The following is a 19,572-nucleotide window of genomic DNA, read 5'->3' as shown; positions in this document are numbered from 1 at the left end:
TTATTCGTCTATTGGTGGTGGGCAACTCCATTCCGAGTATTTATTAATCAACCACGCATATTACAGGTCGTTTCCAACGCTTCTACTTTGTCTCCTGACGGTGGCATCGGCCCACGTCACAGATTACACCCACGCAAATTACATCCCCGTCATTGACGGCCAAATCTTAGTATGGGAAGAATATGCCTACGTCAGACACTCTGCTAACCTCTCTGAGTATAGGCGAGTAATTGACGAAACCAACGGTATGGTTGATATGTTCCCCGAGTCCCATATGAAGAAGCTCCTGAACATTGACATCGCTCACCTTCGTGACATGCTCGACTCGTCGAGCGTCCATCACAGAGTGGCCAGGAGCCTATACTTCTTGGGAACTGCGCTAAAGGTTGTCGCAGGGACACCTGACGCAGAAGACTTTGAGAATATAAAGTTCACCGAAGCAAGACTAATTGATGCACACAATAGCCAAATCGAAATTAACACCAAAACACAAGTTCGAATCAACGAACTTACCGACACCGTTAATCAACTTTTAAAATTTTCAAAAGATAAGCAAATCGACACAGGCCACCTTTACGAAATGCTATTAACTCGCAATAGAATCATTGTCATGGAACTTCAGAACCTTTTGCTTACAATCACACTCGCAAAAATTAACGTAGTTAGTCCAGTCTTTCTGGACCATGCAGACTTGGAGAATGTTTGGGGCGAGGAGCCCACCAACACCCCCATAAGGGAAATTTTGTCCGTTGCGTCCGTAAAGGTTTTACAATCCCTTAACGTTTTGCATTTTATTATAAAATTCCCCAAGATTGTTATGGCCCGTAATAAAATCACCGTCTTCCCAGTGGCTCACCATGACACGGTATTGAGGTTAGAAGACAACATGGTGGCAGAATGCAATGGAGAAATCCGTACCGTGAAGAACTGCTCCAGATCACCCGGGGCGACATTTTGCCAGTTATCTTCGGTGAGCTCGTGTGCCCAAGAAGTCCACGCTGGAGGCATGGCACATTGCAACACGCAGCAGAGCGACTTACATCCTATCACCTACGTCGATGAAGGAATTATTATCATCAATGATAGACCAGCATTCGTGCGTGGGGATAGCCATCCACGTCAAAGGAACCACATAATAACATTCATTGTGAGTGCCATGGTCAATGAGACCGTCTTCACAAACCACGACATGGTCCAAAAGAGGGCACCGGGAGTAGCTAACTCTCCTGTCCTTAATATCTCGATGAAGCACGAGATCCTGAGCCTCCCATACCTTCACCGCTTGAGTGAAAGGAATTTGGAGCAGATCAGGAAATTCGAACAAGACGTCGACGGATACCGACTAGGTAAGATAGCGCTAATTGCAGGAGCAATTTTCTGCGCTCTCATCTGCATCGGTCTAACCTGCCAACGAACCATTAGGGTCAAGAAGTCCACAGCCCAACTTAAGGAAGTACTCGCCAAAATAGGGTCGGCCGAGGACGGCCTCAATCTTGAGGGGGGAGTAGTTAACTAAGTTAACCGGACCACTCGTCCGCTGACCAGCACCGGTCAAATTACTGACCAAGCATTTGGCCGGAAGCTCGAGCATAGCCGGCAAAGCTCTGCACTTTGGCAGAGGCCGTTATGAAGCTCTTTCTTTGTTAGCCTTAAGTTCAGTTTGATTTTATATTTAATAAAGAGCGCATCGCGCATTGAATCGACTCCAGCTCTTGCTGTCATTATTAAATTGGTTGGCTAGCCTTAAGGGCAGTCAACAACGGAGAGACGTTCTCCCACTGTATCTTCCAATTTAGGAAAAGAGGTCTGCGGCAACCGCCGTGCCTCCCGGATACCTGTAACTTACGCCGGAGACCGCGGCGAGGGATCTACACCAACATAATTAGATTAATTTGTATATGTATAAATGTAAGTAAGAATACATAGATATAAGCAATGTATGTGCGGGTTAGCTGAACCCAACTTCAGCACACATTGATTATTAAAATAAAGAACCTCGAACAGAGCAGAAGCTAAGCTCTTCTTTCATTAAACATCAAAATAGCACCCTTTAAAATAGCACCTTTCATATGGCGACCGTGACAGGACGATTGCAGGACTTTTGCAGGACGCACACGAAGTGTTTAAAGTATTGTGCTAATAATTACAGTCGACTGATCTTAGTTCGACTATAAATTAAATAAATTGATAAATTCAAATGACATTATAAAACATAATAATTGATGACGGAAGAGCCACAATTCTCAAGCGCACAGCCCACGACACAAAGGGACTTGCCAACGTTGGAAGAAGCTCTGCAGCAAAATCCTGCAGATGGACCACGCCCACTCACAATAGCTGAGTACCGGGCAAGGCAGGAAAGGAAGGAACCAAAGAAGCACAAACGCTCCGGAAAAAGGGTAAAGCTACTTAAACAACGCCGACTGGTTAAGGAAATGACCCAGTTGGCCAGAAACGAGGCATCCCGACAACGCTACAAAGAGCGTCTTGAGGACATCGAAAGCAAGATTTCGCAAGGTGCGAAACAACGCAAACGGGCTGCATAAATAAATGCCAATGCCCCAATTTGCCTTAATTTTAATTTCTAAACCCAAGCCGATGCGGGAAACCGCTGCTTGAAAAACACTAATATCTGTTAGGTTTTTTACTAACAATGCGGTTGGACAAATTTTTTTTATATTGTAAACAAATATGTGAGCCAACCACATTTATTAACAACTAATATTTCCACGTCTCCGCTACTGAGTATATATGTATTCAGCTGGAAAAAAAAATTTTTTTTCAATGACAGAATATAACAATTCTTATCTTCATTAAACGTAAACATTTTTTTTATTTTTGATTTGAAAAAAAACATTTCATTGAAAATAAACAAAAAAAAAATGGGATGGTTTAGCGATTCTAGTGAGGCAAAGGACAATACTGCCAACGTAGTTAATAAAGTAAAAATTATAGATCACACAGACGATAAAAATGCGTTGTGGATCTTATTGCTGATCATTACAATAGTACTACTTCTACAATTTCTGCTTACAATTTATGTTAAGCATAACAAGATCATCACAAGGCGTTATATAAATAGGGCAAATCGTTGAGACCAGATTAAAAAAAATAAAATAATATGGATTAGAAGAAAGCTTAATAAAAACTTTTTTTTTAACGACAAGAATGGAATGGAGCGAAATAGCGATACGAATAGACGAATTTCGCTTCAGGTTCGATAAGTCTTATAAATGTATCAATAGAGACGCAGTAATAAAATCCGAAACTTTGAAAAATCATATAGAGATATTAGTAGGAGAATATAATAATATAGTTACACTAGTAAATAAATATGCAAATAGGCTCACATCTGAGCATAATAACAAATGTTTGAGGGTTATAAAATCTCTAAACACAAGATTAAATAACATCAGAAAAAGAAGGCATATTCTGATAGATGTACCAGAAAGTCTAAGTCAATTGGTTGAATTCAACACAGACCAGTTCAAAGAACTAGACGAATCTGTTCAATCAAGCGGCGCTGAGTCCGATAGTGACATTGAAACGCTAGAAGGAAGCGACCGAATTGAATTTAAATCTGAACCAATAACAATTTCTGAAATGGCACAGAATTTATCAGGCTAGCCACATCTCTGATACCAGAGTTTGATGGTAAACCAGAAAATCTACAAAGTTTTTTGGATGCTCTAGGTCTACTAGATAGCTTAAAGAGCACACATGAAACGACAGAAATAAGCCTAATAAAAACTAAACCTAAAGGCCATGTAAGAAACCTTATAAGTAATGAGCAGACAATCCCTGCAATCATTACCCAACTGTCAAGTGCAGTAAAAGGAGAATCGGTAGAAGTTATATCTGCCAAACTTCTCAATCTGCAACAGAAACATAAAACGGCCAACCAATACACCCAAGAGGTGGAGAAACTGACAAAGGCCCTTGAAGGCGCCTATATCAGTGAAGGTCTCAGCCAATCCTTAGCAAATAAATACAGCACTACAACAGCTGTAAAAGCCAGTGTAGCATATTGGACTAATCTACCCTAAGAATACAATAGATGATTGGGTATAACATAGCGTCAATACATTGTGACACTTTGTCATAATAAATATAAATATACAAATATACAAAAAGACCACCAAAAACTACGTAAGCACTCCAGCGCCCCAGTAATACGATCTAACGCTTATACATAAGCCGATCGCGGAGCGTGGGAATGCTGAGCATGCACTTTGCAGCTCAAGTGGTCAATGCCTTCTGCATGCATATGTATATGTATAAATGTAAGTAAGAATACATAGATATAAGCAATGTATGTGCGGGTTAGCTGAACCCAACTTCAGCACACTTTGATCATTCGAATAAACAGATTCAAACAGAGCAGAGGTTCTGAGCTCGGAAACCAAATCTTTTACATCTATACCTGTTATATTTTTAAAACAATTACATGGCGACCGTGACAGTGTTCACGTGTGCATGAAGTTAACGATTATAATTGTAGTTAATTAGAATTCCAATTACTTCTGATGTAGTTAATAAAGTCTCAAAACGCAGTTGGTCATTTTATCTTTATTTGGTTTTTATTAAGCGAGTGTACATTCCAGATCTATTCCTGATTTATAACTGATCTTAGTGTGGTCTACAGGCAGATCTCTTGTGACAGCCAAGTGCTGACACTAGCAAATTCTGCAATATGTAAGTATGAAGTTCATACTCGATAACCAATGGGAGTCGAGTGCGACCCCTAAAGGCGTACATGCTGAATTCGCATATTTAGTATTAGGGTGTATCTAAAGATCTACTAGGGTGACCCTAAGGAATTAGGGTGGTCCTAAGTTTACTTATTAGTTGACTTATTATTATGATTCATATTATAATTATTATTAATATATTATTATTATTATTGTTATTATTATTGTTATTATGTTCGTATATACTACATCTCCCTCCTTTTGAAAAATAACGTAATAACATGAAGTTATTTTCAAGTATATAATAATTTTTTTTTTTTTTTTTTTAAATGTACATTAATATTTGAAATGAATGATTAAAGAGATATTAAAAAAAATATATATATTTTCATTATATTTTGCAAAGTAAAAGTTTTGTATTATAATGTTTTTATTGGTTTTTATTTTATTTGGGGTTTTTTATTTGGGGTTTTTTATTTGTGGTTTTTTATTTGTGGTTTTTTATTTGGGGTTTTTTATTTGGGGTTTTTTATTTGGGGTTTTTTATTTGGGGTTTTTTATTTGGGGTTGGCCAACCAAACAAAATGTATTATGAATTAAAAATTTTTAACCTATCTTTATGGACTATCTGTTTTTTATTTTTATTTCCTATAATTGAAATGTTGTCATTATCTCCTATTTCTGAAACTAAATATGGTCCTAAATAATTATTGTCAAGTTTATGACCCGTTTCGTTTTTAAGTAATATCTTATCTCCTATCTTTAATTCAAAGTTACTAATATTTCTATCATATTTTATCTTTCTATCGGCTTTTGCCTTGTCTAACATATTTTTAGCTCTTCTATATGCTATTTCTAATCGTAGCTTAACTTCTTTTGAATAGTCATCCATGTTGTAAATAGGATCTATTCTGTCTATCCTGTTAAAATCTATGAACTGTCTTGGTAATCTTCCAAATACTAATTCATATGGACAATATTCATGAACTACCGATGGTGTTGTGTTGAAACAATAAGTAAAATATTGTATCCATATATCCCAATCGGTTTTGTCAACAGATATATATGAGCGAACATACTCGTTGAAAGTTCTGTGACTTCGTTCTATTGTTCCTAATGTCTGGTGATGGTGTGCTGTTGAAGTAATGTTTTTTATCTTCATATATTTGCATAGGTCGTCTATAATTTGGTTTTTATATTCCGTTCCCATGTCCGTTATGATTGTTTTCATTGGACCGTACTTTAGAATAAAATTTTCGAATATAGCCTTAGCAACTGATTTTGCACTTTTATTTGGAATTGGTACCGTTACCAAATATTTTGTTAGATCGCAAATGATAGTAACAGCATACTCATTTCCGTTTTCTGATCTTGGCAGTGGACCAATGGTATCTATCAAAACTTTATCAAATGCTGTTGCTGGCGTTTCTGTTATTGTCAACGGTGTTTTAGTATGTTTTGTAGTCTTGGCTTGTTGACATTTTAAACATGTTTTAACATATTTACTTATTGCCTTTGTCATTTGTGGCCAATAATAATAGTTTTTTATTTTCCTCAGGGTTCTAGAAATTCCTGAATGGCCTCCTTCTGATGGATCATCATGATATTTAGACAGTATTGCTTTTATTTGAACCTTATCATTTTTATCTATCTTAGTCACCTTGTTTAATAGCGCTATTTTTAAATTTTTTAGTATTTTATTGCCCTTTTCTTTAAAATTCTTTATAGTGACAAATTCGAAGATTTGTTCACTTGGTGACAATTGTGTTTGAATGATGCTATTTATTCTTGCTTCTTCATTAAGCCTTTGAAAGAATTGATCTAAATCGATTATTTCATTAGAATAAAAATTAGTCATATCAAAGCGTGTTATAATTTGTTTTCCTCTTTTCAACAAACACTTATGCTTGTCTATTTTGAGTATAACATATTTTTTGGCATCAATGTTATTGATTACCTGATAGATATTGGGCATTTTTATATTTTCTTTCTCATTTGGTTCATGCAATTTTTCACCTGCGCAGGTATTTTTCTGTCTTGTTGTTGATCTTGTTGTTACCTTTAGTATCTGTCTATTTATTGCTTTAAGTTCTCCGATTGTTATTCGGGACAATGCGTCTGCGACATGATTATCTTTCCCCTTGAGATATTCTACTGTGAATTCAAACTCCTCCAAGTCTAGTCTCATTCTGGTTAATTTTGAACTGGGGTTTCTCATTGAAAAAAGATATGATAGTGGCCTATGGTCACTTTGTACTAAGAAATGTCTACCATATACGTATGGTCTGAAGTGATTTATTGCCCAGTGAATAGCTGCTAGCTCCTGCTCTGTAGTGGACTTATTACTTTCGCCTTTTGTAAAGCTTCTTGAAGCGTATGCCACTGGTAGCTGTTGACCGTTATGGTCTTGAGATAGTACCGCTCCACATGCTTGTTTACTAGCATCTGTGGTTATGCAAAATTGTTTGCTGAAATCTGGGTACTGAAGGAGTGTTGGTTTCATTAATTCCCTTTTGAGATATTCGAATGCATCATTGCATTCGCTTGTCCATTCAAATGGAACATTCTTTTTACAAAGCCTCGTTAAGTGGCGTGATTTCTCAGAAAAGTTCTTAATAAATCTTCTGTAATAATTGCAAAATGCCACGAAGCGTCTAGCTTCGTCTGCGTTTACTGGTTTGGGGTAGTTCTTTATTACCTCATATTTAGAGTCATCTGGCAATATACCTTTGTCAGTACACTTGTGACCTAAATAAGTAACCTCTTTCATAAAGAAAGTGCATTTTTCTGGATGTAATTTTAAATTATGTTTAGTATATACGAACATAATAACAATAATAATAACAATAATAATAATAATATTAATAATAATTATAATATGAATCATAATAATAAGTCAACTAATAAGTAAACTTAGGACCACCCTAATTCCTTAGGGTCACCCTAGTAGATCTTTAGATACACCCTAATACTAAATATGCGAATTCAGCATGTACGCCTTTAGGGGTCGCACTCGACTCCCATTGGTTATCGAGTATGAACTTCATACTTACATATTGCAGAATTTGCTAGTGTCAGCACTTGGCTGTCACAAGAGATCTGCCTGTAGACCACACTAAGATCAGATATAAATCAGGAATAGATCTGGAATGTACACTCGCTTAATAAAAACCAAATAAAGATAAAATGACCAACTGCGTTTTGAGACTTTATTAACTACATCAGAAGTATTGGAATTCTAATTAACTACAGCCTACATAATTTGAAAACGTCGGTTAGATTTTTAAGCATGTGCTTTTCAGAACAGCCTATGACTACTAAATCATCCATATACAGAAATGCTTGCGAAGGCGTTAAACCTGAAAATGCAAGGGTCATCATTCTTTGGAAAGAATTTGGGGCTATTTTTAAACCAAATGGTAATCGCGTGTAGCGGTATGCTCCCGTTGAAGTTGAGAATGATGTTATATTTCTTGACCTTTCGTCTAATTCTATTTGATGGAATCCTGACATCAGGTCTAGGCACGAGAAATATTTTGCTCGGCCTAATTGATCAAGAATATCTTCTATTCTTGGAAGTGGGAATTTATCTGCTAGCAGTTTCTTGTTTATTTGGCGATAATCGACTACTAATCGCCATCTCTTTTCCTCCGAGTTAGGCAGTGATTTCTTGGGTACCAAGAGAAGAGGGCTATTATATTCTGAAATAGATGGTTCGACAATGCCATCTTTTATTAATTTGTCAACTTGCCTTTGAATTTCTGGTTTTTGACTTTCTGGCATTCTATAGTTTTTGATATAGACTGGAGTTTTGTCATTTAATCTCAATTTTTGCTTGTAAAAATTATTAGCTGATATGGTTTCTGTTTCAAGACCAAAAATATCGCTATATTCGGTGCATAATTTTGTTAAATCGCTTTTGAATAACGATGGAAATTTAAGAAGTTTTAATACTTCTGAAGTTCTTTGTGCACTATTTTCTATATTTGCGTTGTATACATCATAATCATCCAATGATTCGCTTTTTATATTTGCGCTACTAACTATAGCGTCTATTTCAGTTGTATTAATAATTCGAATCAAGACGTTCTGAGTGTTTACGAGTGCACTTGCGATTATTATGCCAGGTTGTAATTCCTGGTTGGGGATGAGGACATGTGTGTCAGTAGATGTTAGTTGAATCTTTCGAATCACTTCTGATCTAGCTGGCAAAATTATTTCATTATCTAGTGAATGTATAATAGGAATGTTTATGTTCCTGAAATTTTTGGGCCTCAAAGTGAACCAATCTTCTTGGTCGTGGAATTCCAAAATACAATTGTATTTCTTAATGAAATCCAAGCCAATTATACCATCCCCTGGTATAGGAAAATTGTTAGGTACGATATGGAATTCATATGGTATTGCTGCATTAGCAATACACATTTCTAAATGTAGTGTACCTAGAGACTGAATTGTCCCTTGCCCTATTCCTGATATATTTGTTGTATTTTTTGGATTTAAATCGTTAAGATTATTGTTTCTGCATTTAAGCAGGGAAATTTCTGCACCTGTATCTATTAAAAGAGTTACCCATGAATTGGTACTCATATTCTTCAATCGTATAAAAATGCTTAAATTGAGATTAATTTTGTATAATTTTATTGTAGATTGTCGCTCAAGGGGGTATGTTCGTTTTCCGATTGTATGTTTCGGACATTGTGGGCATGACTTGTTTTATAGTTATGGTTTTGGTTACCTCTTGAGTAACCTCCACCTCTATTATAATTTTGGTTACCACCTCGTCCTCTGTTTCCACCATGGTAACCACCTCTGCCTCTATAGTTGTTATTGTAGGAGTTATAATTTCCTCGGCCATTACCTCTGTTTTGGTAATTTCCTCGGTAATTATTACCTCGATAGTGTCCTCTATTATTATAGAATAATACACTATTTGAATTGCCGGTCATTTCTGTACTGCAGTGTATGTATTTTTCAATCACGCTATTCATCGTGTTGAAATTTCCAGCTTCCAATATGGTTTTGAGCTTATCGTGCCCACAGTTCTTGGTCATTGCAGATATGGCTTCCTTTGTAGCGAATTTGTCTGCATTGTTGGAATCTAAACCATCATCTATATAGGCTGCTTCGAGCAACCCACGTAGGTTTTCTATCTCCGTGGTATATTGCGCTGCAGTTTTGCCGCGCTGTTGTGTACTAAGCATTTTTGCTTTGATGACATCGGGCGATTCGCCTTTAACTGATGCTTTTAATAGATTTATTATACCGATAATGGTCTTTTCATTTTCAACTTTGTGTGATAATGGACCAAGTATCTTTGTCTTGATTACCTCAACCGCTAGCATCTCCTGATCTCCTTTTGTCAGATCTATTAGCCGGAGAGCCGTGAGGAATCTATTCAAGTTTAACTTTTTGCCGTCAAACTCAGGTATTGTGGACGAAATTTGTCGCACATATTCCCTTGCTGTTGCGGCAGAGTCTGTCATTTTGTCCGTTTCCTGTATTCTTATTCCTGTATTTGAATCTGAAAGTTCTTCTTCAAGTAATTCGGGTAATGTTATTACCGCTGGAATTGCAAGATCGTGGAGATCCTCTTCTTTTATTTCTATTTCTGATTCTCCTACACTTTCGATATCCTCACCGATCTCAGCCACTATAGGTGTGCTTAAAATCGTTGGGATTGTAATATTTAAGTTGTGTCTGTACTTGACGTTTAACAAGTTCTCACGGAACCTGTTTAGAAATTTTACTGCTTGTGATAAATGATTTTTTGTTAATCTTTTCCTTTCTCTGTAAATTAATTGGCGTGCTCCATTAAAGCATCTTACCAATATCTGCGCATGCTTGTTGAGAGTGTCTTGTTGCACTTCTCTATTTGGTGTCATGCATTTATAAGACTTGTCAAAAGTTGTTTTAATTTCTTTAAGCTCGTTTTGTATTTCTTGCCAGTCCATTTAAAGAATACTATGGATTTATCTATGCAATCGAACTTTATAAATTTTGGCCTCTCTCAAATAGGTTTCTTCAATAATCTTTTTTTTTTTTTTTCATTCTAGTTTTCTGATATTAAAAATAAAAATTTTAGATCATCTTAATTCAAAATACATTTTGGATGTTTTTTTTTTTTTTTTTTTAAATTTTATCCAAACTATTCTCTGCTTTGCCTATATAACGCCTCTTTATTATCTTGTTATGCTTAACATATAGCGTTAATATAAACTGAGCGACTGTTACGATCGTCATGATCAAAAGGAGTAACCACAGTGACTGAATGTCATCTGTATGGTCGACTATTTTTAAGTTATTGACCACATTGGCCGTATTATCTTTTGTCTGACTATCGTCAGATCCAAACCAACCCATTTTTGTATATTTTTATTTTTTTTTTTGTTTTATTTTTGGGTTTTGGTTTATTTTACTTTAAAAATATGTTGTTTTGATTTTTTTTTTTTTTTTTTTGTTCAATATAGTTACATTTTCCTACCTAGTTGGTGTATGGCTTTACGGGCCATTCTTCTCATCGGGCAGAAAAAGTTCCGCTCAATGTTACAATATTTTGTGTAATATTAATATGCAGCGCAGTGCATCGAGGGTGGTGTGCCACGCAGGGCAACAAAAAAAAATATTTTATTTTTCAGCTCCTATTTGCTTCACTCTGACCCTCCTTGCGTCAGCTGGACGTCGCCGGGGTTGGCACGCTGACACTCCCTCGATGACGTAATGAGCGGGCTGCTCACCACGTTGATGATGATTTCCTCATTTAGGGGTTATGTGGTGGAGCTGCAATGTCTGCACGTATGTTCACAATGCGGTGTGAACAGTGGTCCCTCGCAGTCGTTCGGGCATCTTTTCTTGAAAACAGGCAGGCTTTTCGGATTGGGAGTTGGAGTTTTGTTAATTGTTAACGATTTTATTTGATTTTCTGAGTGAGCGCGTGTGGTGGGGATTTTTTTCTTGAGATATTCGACACAGTGGTCTAGCTCAGCTTGTAGTTTTTGAGCTTTCGACCATTGGGGTGGTGGAGTGTTCGTATATAATAGCCACTTTATGTGCGCTATTCTCTTTTTTATATTATGTCGAACTCCGCCCCTGTTTTTTCCCATCACACTGACACTCTACTCACTCAGATCGCTTTTTTCTTCATAATTGCCGCCGTCTTGGTGGATGAGCATCGAAGTTGAAAATTATCACAAGCGGTTTCCTTTAGCTTCTGCTACAACTTATAACGATCCTTTGTCACGGTCGCCATGTAGTTAATTAGAATTCCAATTACTTCTGATGTAGTTAATAAAGTCTCAAAACGCAGTTGGTCATTTTATCTTTATTTGGTTTTTATTAAGCGAGTGTACATTCCAGATCTATTCCTGATTTATAACTGATCTTAGTGTGGTCTACAGGCAGATCTCTTGTGACAGCCAAGTGCTGACACTAGCAAATTCTGCAATATGTAAGTATGAAGTTCATACTCGATAACCAATGGGAGTCGAGTGCGACCCCTAAAGGCGTACATGCTGAATTCGCATATTTAGTATTAGGGTGTATCTAAAGATCTACTAGGGTGACCCTAAGGAATTAGGGTGGTCCTAAGTTTACTTATTAGTTGACTTATTATTATGATTCATATTATAATTATTATTAATATTATTATTATTATTGTTATTATTATTGTTATTATGTTCGTATATACTAAACATAATTTAAAATTACATCCAGAAAAATGCACTTTCTTTATGAAAGAGGTTACTTATTTAGGTCACAAGTGTACTGACAAAGGTATATTGCCAGATGACTCTAAATATGAGGTAATAAAGAACTACCCCAAACCAGTAAACGCAGACGAAGCTAGACGCTTCGTGGCATTTTGCAATTATTACAGAAGATTTATTAAGAACTTTTCTGAGAAATCACGCCACTTAACGAGGCTTTGTAAAAAGAATGTTCCATTTGAATGGACAAGCGAATGCAATGATGCATTCGAATATCTCAAAAGGGAATTAATGAAACCAACACTCCTTCAGTACCCAGATTTCAGCAAACAATTTTGCATAACCACAGATGCTAGTAAACAAGCATGTGGAGCGGTACTATCTCAAGACCATAACGGTCAACAGCTACCAGTGGCATACGCTTCAAGAAGCTTTACAAAAGGCGAAAGTAATAAGTCCACTACAGAGCAGGAGCTAGCAGCTATTCACTGGGCAATAAATCACTTCAGACCATACGTATATGGTAGACATTTCTTAGTACAAAGTGACCATAGGCCACTATCATATCTTTTTTCAATGAGAAACCCCAGTTCAAAATTAACCAGAATGAGACTAGACTTGGAGGAGTTTGAATTCACAGTAGAATATCTCAAGGGGAAAGATAATCATGTCGCAGACGCATTGTCCCGAATAACAATCGGAGAACTTAAAGCAATAAATAGACAGATACTAAAGGTAACAACAAGATCAACAACAAGACAGAAAAATACCTGCGCAGGTGAAAAATTGCATGAACCAAATGAGAAAGAAAATATAAAAATGCCCAATATCTATCAGGTAATCAATAACATTGATGCCAAAAAATATGTTATACTCAAAATAGACAAGCATAAGTGTTTGTTGAAAAGAGGAAAACAAATTATAACACGCTTTGATATGACTAATTTTTATTCTAATGAAATAATCGATTTAGATCAATTCTTTCAAAGGCTTAATGAAGAAGCAAGAATAAATAGCATCATTCAAACACAATTGTCACCAAGTGAACAAATCTTCGAATTTGTCACTATAAAGAATTTTAAAGAAAAGGGCAATAAAATACTAAAAAATTTAAAAATAGCGCTATTAAACAAGGTGACTAAGATAGATAAAAATGATAAGGTTCAAATAAAAGCAATACTGTCTAAATATCATGATGATCCATCAGAAGGAGGCCATTCAGGAATTTCTAGAACCCTGAGGAAAATAAAAAACTATTATTATTGGCCACAAATGACAAAGGCAATAAGTAAATATGTTAAAACATGTTTAAAATGTCAACAAGCCAAGACTACAAAACATACTAAAACACCGTTGACAATAACAGAAACGCCAGCAACAGCATTTGATAAAGTTTTGATAGATACCATTGGTCCACTGCCAAGATCAGAAAACGGAAATGAGTATGCTGTTACTATCATTTGCGATCTAACAAAATATTTGGTAACGGTACCAATTCCAAATAAAAGTGCAAAATCAGTTGCTAAGGCTATATTCGAAAATTTTATTCTAAAGTACGGTCCAATGAAAACAATCATAACGGACATGGGAACGGAATATAAAAACCAAATTATAGACGACCTATGCAAATATATGAAGATAAAAAACATTACTTCAACAGCACACCATCACCAGACATTAGGAACAATAGAACGAAGTCACAGAACTTTCAACGAGTATGTTCGCTCATATATATCTGTTGACAAAACCGATTGGGATATATGGATACAATATTTTACTTATTGTTTCAACACAACACCATCGGTAGTTCATGAATATTGTCCATATGAATTAGTATTTGGAAGATTACCAAGACAGTTCATAGATTTTAACAGGATAGACAGAATAGATCCTATTTACAACATGGATGACTATTCAAAAGAAGTTAAGCTACGATTAGAAATAGCATATAGAAGAGCTAAAAATATGTTAGACAAGGCAAAAGCCGATAGAAAGATAAAATATGATAGAAATATTAGTAACTTTGAATTAAAGATAGGAGATAAGATATTACTTAAAAACGAAACGGGTCATAAACTTGACAATAATTATTTAGGACCATATTTAGTTTCAGAAATAGGAGATAATGACAACATTACAATTATAGGAAATAAAAATAAAAAACAGATAGTCCATAAAGATAGGTTAAAAATTTTTAATTCATAATACATTTTGTTTGGTTGGCCAACCACAAATAAAAAACCACAAATAAAAAACCACAAATAAAAAACCACAAATAAAAAACCACAAATAAAAAACCACAAATAAAAAACCACAAATAAAAAACCACAAATAAAAAACCACAAATAAAAAACCACAAATAAAAAACCACAAATAAAAAACCACAAATAAAAAACCACAAATAAAAAACCACAAATAAAATAAAAACCAATAAAAACATTATAATAATAAACTTTTACTTTACAAAATATAATGAAAACATATATATTTTTTTTAATATCTCTTTAATCATTCATTTCAAATATTAATGTACATTTAAAAAAAAAAAAAAAAAAAATTATTATATACTTGAAAATAACTTCATGTTATTACGTTATTTTTCAAAAGGAGGGAGATGTAGTATATACGAACATAATAACAATAATAATAACAATAATAATAATAATATTAATAATAATTATAATATGAATCATAATAATAAGTCAACTAATAAGTAAACTTAGGACCACCCTAATTCCTTAGGGTCACCCTAGTAGATCTTTAGATACACCCTAATACTAAATATGCGAATTCAGCATGTACGCCTTTAGGGGTCGCACTCGACTCCCATTGGTTATCGAGTATGAACTTCATACTTACATATTGCAGAATTTGCTAGTGTCAGCACTTGGCTGTCACAAGAGATCTGCCTGTAGACCACACTAAGATCAGATATAAATCAGGAATAGATCTGGAATGTACACTCGCTTAATAAAAACCAAATAAAGATAAAATGACCAACTGCGTTTTGAGACTTTATTAACTACATCAGAAGTATTGGAATTCTAATTAACTACATGGCGACCGTGACAAAGGATCGTTATAAGTTGTAGCAGAAGCTAAAGGAAACCGCTTGTGATAATTTTCAACTTCGATGCTCATCCACCAAGACGGCGGCAATTATGAAGAAAAAAGCGATCTGAGTGAGTAGAGTGTCAGTGTGATGGGAAAAAACAGGGGCGGAGTTCGACATAATATAAAAAAGAGAATAGCGCACATAAAGTGGCTATTATATACGAACACTCCACCACCCCAATGGTCGAAAGCTCAAAAACTACAAGCTGAGCTAGACCACTGTGTCGAATATCTCAAGAAAAAAATCCCCACCACACGCGCTCACTCAGAAAATCAAATAAAATCGTTAACAATTAACAAAACTCCAACTCCCAATCCGAAAAGCCTGCCTGTTTTCAAGAAAAGATGCCCGAACGACTGCGAGGGACCACTGTTCACACCGCATTGTGAACATACGTGCAGACATTGCAGCTCCACCACATAACCCCTAAATGAGGAAATCATCATCAACGTGGTGAGCAGCCCGCTCATTACGTCATCGAGGGAGTGTCAGCGTGCCAACCCCGGCGACGTCCAGCTGACGCAAGGAGGGTCAGAGTGAAGCAAATAGGAGCTGAAAAATAAAATATTTTTTTTTGTTGCCCTGCGTGGCACACCACCCTCGATGCACTGCGCTGCATATTAATATTACACAAAATATTGTAACATTGAGCGGAACTTTTTCTGCCCGATGAGAAGAATGGCCCGTAAAGCCATACACCAACTAGGTAGGAAAATGTAACTATATTGAACAAAAAAAAAAAAAAAAAATCAAAACAACATATTTTTAAAGTAAAATAAACCAAAACCCAAAAATAAAACAAAAAAAAAAATAAAAATATACAAAAATGGGTTGGTTTGGATCTGACGATAGTCAGACAAAAGATAATACGGCCAATGTGGTCAATAACTTAAAAATAGTCGACCATACAGATGACATTCAGTCACTGTGGTTACTCCTTTTGATCATGACGATCGTAACAGTCGCTCAGTTTATATTAACGCTATATGTTAAGCATAACAAGATAATAAAGAGGCGTTATATAGGCAAAGCAGAGAATAGTTTGGATAAAATTTAAAAAAAAAAAAAAAAAAACATCCAAAATGTATTTTGAATTAAGATGATCTAAAATTTTTATTTTTAATATCAGAAAACTAGAATGAAAAAAAAAAAAAAAGATTATTGAAGAAACCTATTTGAGAGAGGCCAAAATTTATAAAGTTCGATTGCATAGATAAATCCATAGTATTCTTTAAATGGACTGGCAAGAAATACAAAACGAGCTTAAAGAAATTAAAACAACTTTTGACAAGTCTTATAAATGCATGACACCAAATAGAGAAGTGCAACAAGACACTCTCAACAAGCATGCGCAGATATTGGTAAGATGCTTTAATGGAGCACGCCAATTAATTTACAGAGAAAGGAAAAGATTAACAAAAAATCATTTATCACAAGCAGTAAAATTTCTAAACAGGTTCCGTGAGAACTTGTTAAACGTCAAGTACAGACACAACTTAAATATTACAATCCCAACGATTTTAAGCACACCTATAGTGGCTGAGATCGGTGAGGATATCGAAAGTGTAGGAGAATCAGAAATAGAAATAAAAGAAGAGGATCTCCACGATCTTGCAATTCCAGCGGTAATAACATTACCCGAATTACTTGAAGAAGAACTTTCAGATTCAAATACAGGAATAAGAATACAGGAAACGGACAAAATGACAGACTCTGCCGCAACAGCAAGGGAATATGTGCGACAAATTTCGTCCACAATACCTGAGTTTGACGGCAAAAAGTTAAACTTGAATAGATTCCTCACGGCTCTCCGGCTAATAGATCTGACAAAAGGAGATCAGGAGATGCTAGCGGTTGAGGTAATCAAGACAAAGATACTTGGTCCATTATCACACAAAGTTGAAAATGAAAAGACCATTATCGGTATAATAAATCTATTAAAAGCATCAGTTAAAGGCGAATCGCCCGATGTCATCAAAGCAAAAATGCTTAGTACACAACAGCGCGGCAAAACTGCAGCGCAATATACCACGGAGATAGAAAACCTACGTGGGTTGCTCGAAGCAGCCTATATAGATGATGGTTTAGATTCCAACAATGCAGACAAATTCGCTACAAAGGAAGCCATATCTGCAATGACCAAGAACTGTGGGCACGATAAGCTCAAAACCATATTGGAAGCTGGAAATTTCAACACGATGAATAGCGTGATTGAAAAATACATACACTGCAGTACAGAAATGACCGGCAATTCAAATAGTGTATTATTCTATAATAATAGAGGACACTATCGAGGTAATAATTACCGAGGAAATTACCAAAACAGAGGTAATGGCCGAGGAAATTATAACTCCTACAATAACAACTATAGAGGCAGAGGTGGTTACCATGGTGGAAACAGAGGACGAGGTGGTAACCAAAATTATAATAGAGGTGGAGGTTACTCAAGAGGTAACCAAAACCATAACTATAAAACAAGTCATGCCCACAATGTCCGAAACATACAATCGGAAAACGAACATACCCCCTTGAGCGACAATCTACAATAAAATTATACAAAATTAATCTCAATTTAAGCATTTTTATACGATTGAAGAATATGAGTACCAATTCATGGGTAACTCTTTTAATAGATACAGGTGCAGAAATTTCCCTGCTTAAATGCAGAAACAATAATCTTAACGATTTAAATCCAAAAAATACAACAAATATATCAGGAATAGGGCAAGGGACAATTCAGTCTCTAGGTACACTACATTTAGAAATGTGTATTGCTAATGCAGCAATACCATATGAATTCCATATCGTACCTAACAATTTTCCTATACCAGGGGATGGTATAATTGGCTTGGATTTCATTAAGAAATACAATTGTATTTTGGAATTCCACGACCAAGAAGATTGGTTCACTTTGAGGCCCAAAAATTTCAGGAACATAAACATTCCTATTATACATTCACTAGATAATGAAATAATTTTGCCAGCTAGATCAGAAGTGATTCGAAAGATTCAACTAACATCTACTGACACACATGTCCTCATCCCCAACCAGGAATTACAACCTGGCATAATAATCGCAAGTGCACTCGTAAACACTCAGAACGTCTTGATTCGAATTATTAATACAACTGAAATAGACGCTATAGTTAGTAGCGCAAATATAAAAAGCGAATCATTGGATGATTATGATGTATACAACGCAAATATAGAAAATAGTGCACAAAGAACTTCAGAAGTATTAAAACTTCTTAAATTTCCATCGTTATTCAAAAGCGATTTAACAAAATTATGCACCGAATATAGCGATATTTTTGGTCTTGAAACAGAAACCATATCAGCTAATAATTTTTACAAGCAAAAATTGAGATTAAATGACAAAACTCCAGTCTATATCAAAAACTATAGAATGCCAGAAAGTCAAAAACCAGAAATTCAAAGGCAAGTTGACAAATTAATAAAAGATGGCATTGTCGAACCATCTATTTCAGAATATAATAGCCCTCTTCTCTTGGTACCCAAGAAATCACTGCCTAACTCGGAGGAAAAGAGATGGCGATTAGTAGTCGATTATCGCCAAATAAACAAGAAACTGCTAGCAGATAAATTCCCACTTCCAAGAATAGAAGATATTCTTGATCAATTAGGCCGAGCAAAATATTTCTCGTGCCTAGACCTGATGTCAGGATTCCATCAAATAGAATTAGACGAAAGGTCAAGAAATATAACATCATTCTCAACTTCAACGGGAGCATACCGCTACACGCGATTACCATTTGGTTTAAAAATAGCCCCAAATTCTTTCCAAAGAATGATGACCCTTGCATTTTCAGGTTTAACGCCTTCGCAAGCATTTCTGTATATGGATGATTTAGTAGTCATAGGCTGTTCTGAAAAGCACATGCTTAAAAATCTAACCGACGTTTTCAAATTATGTAGGCTGTAGTTAATTAGAATTCCAATACTTCTGATGTAGTTAATAAAGTCTCAAAACGCAGTTGGTCATTTTATCTTTATTTGGTTTTTATTAAGCGAGTGTACATTCCAGATCTATTCCTGATTT

The 19,572-nt window shown here is 35.5% G+C and overlaps 1 long non-coding RNA gene across 4 annotated transcripts in view, besides 6 other annotated features; it reads right to left on the bottom strand.

Annotated features, from left to right (window-relative positions):
• Nucleotides 1–1,875: part of a mobile genetic element that runs on past the window's edge.
• Nucleotides 1–19,572, bottom strand: part of lncRNA:flam (flamenco) — a 158,841-nt gene that overhangs the window by 81,597 nt on the left and 57,672 nt on the right. The gene's annotated exons all lie outside the window — the stretch shown is intronic.
• Nucleotides 1,894–4,496: a mobile genetic element.
• Nucleotides 2,218–4,015: a mobile genetic element.
• Nucleotides 4,497–19,572: part of a mobile genetic element that runs on past the window's edge.
• Nucleotides 7,503–7,942: a mobile genetic element.
• Nucleotides 12,381–19,450: a mobile genetic element.

Source organism: Drosophila melanogaster, chromosome X, assembly GCF_000001215.4.
Source record: "Drosophila melanogaster chromosome X".
Lineage (NCBI taxonomy): Eukaryota > Metazoa > Arthropoda > Insecta > Diptera > Drosophilidae > Drosophila > Drosophila melanogaster.
The sequence above is the reverse complement of the archived record's forward strand: the minus strand, read 5'-3'. Positions and strand labels throughout refer to the sequence as shown.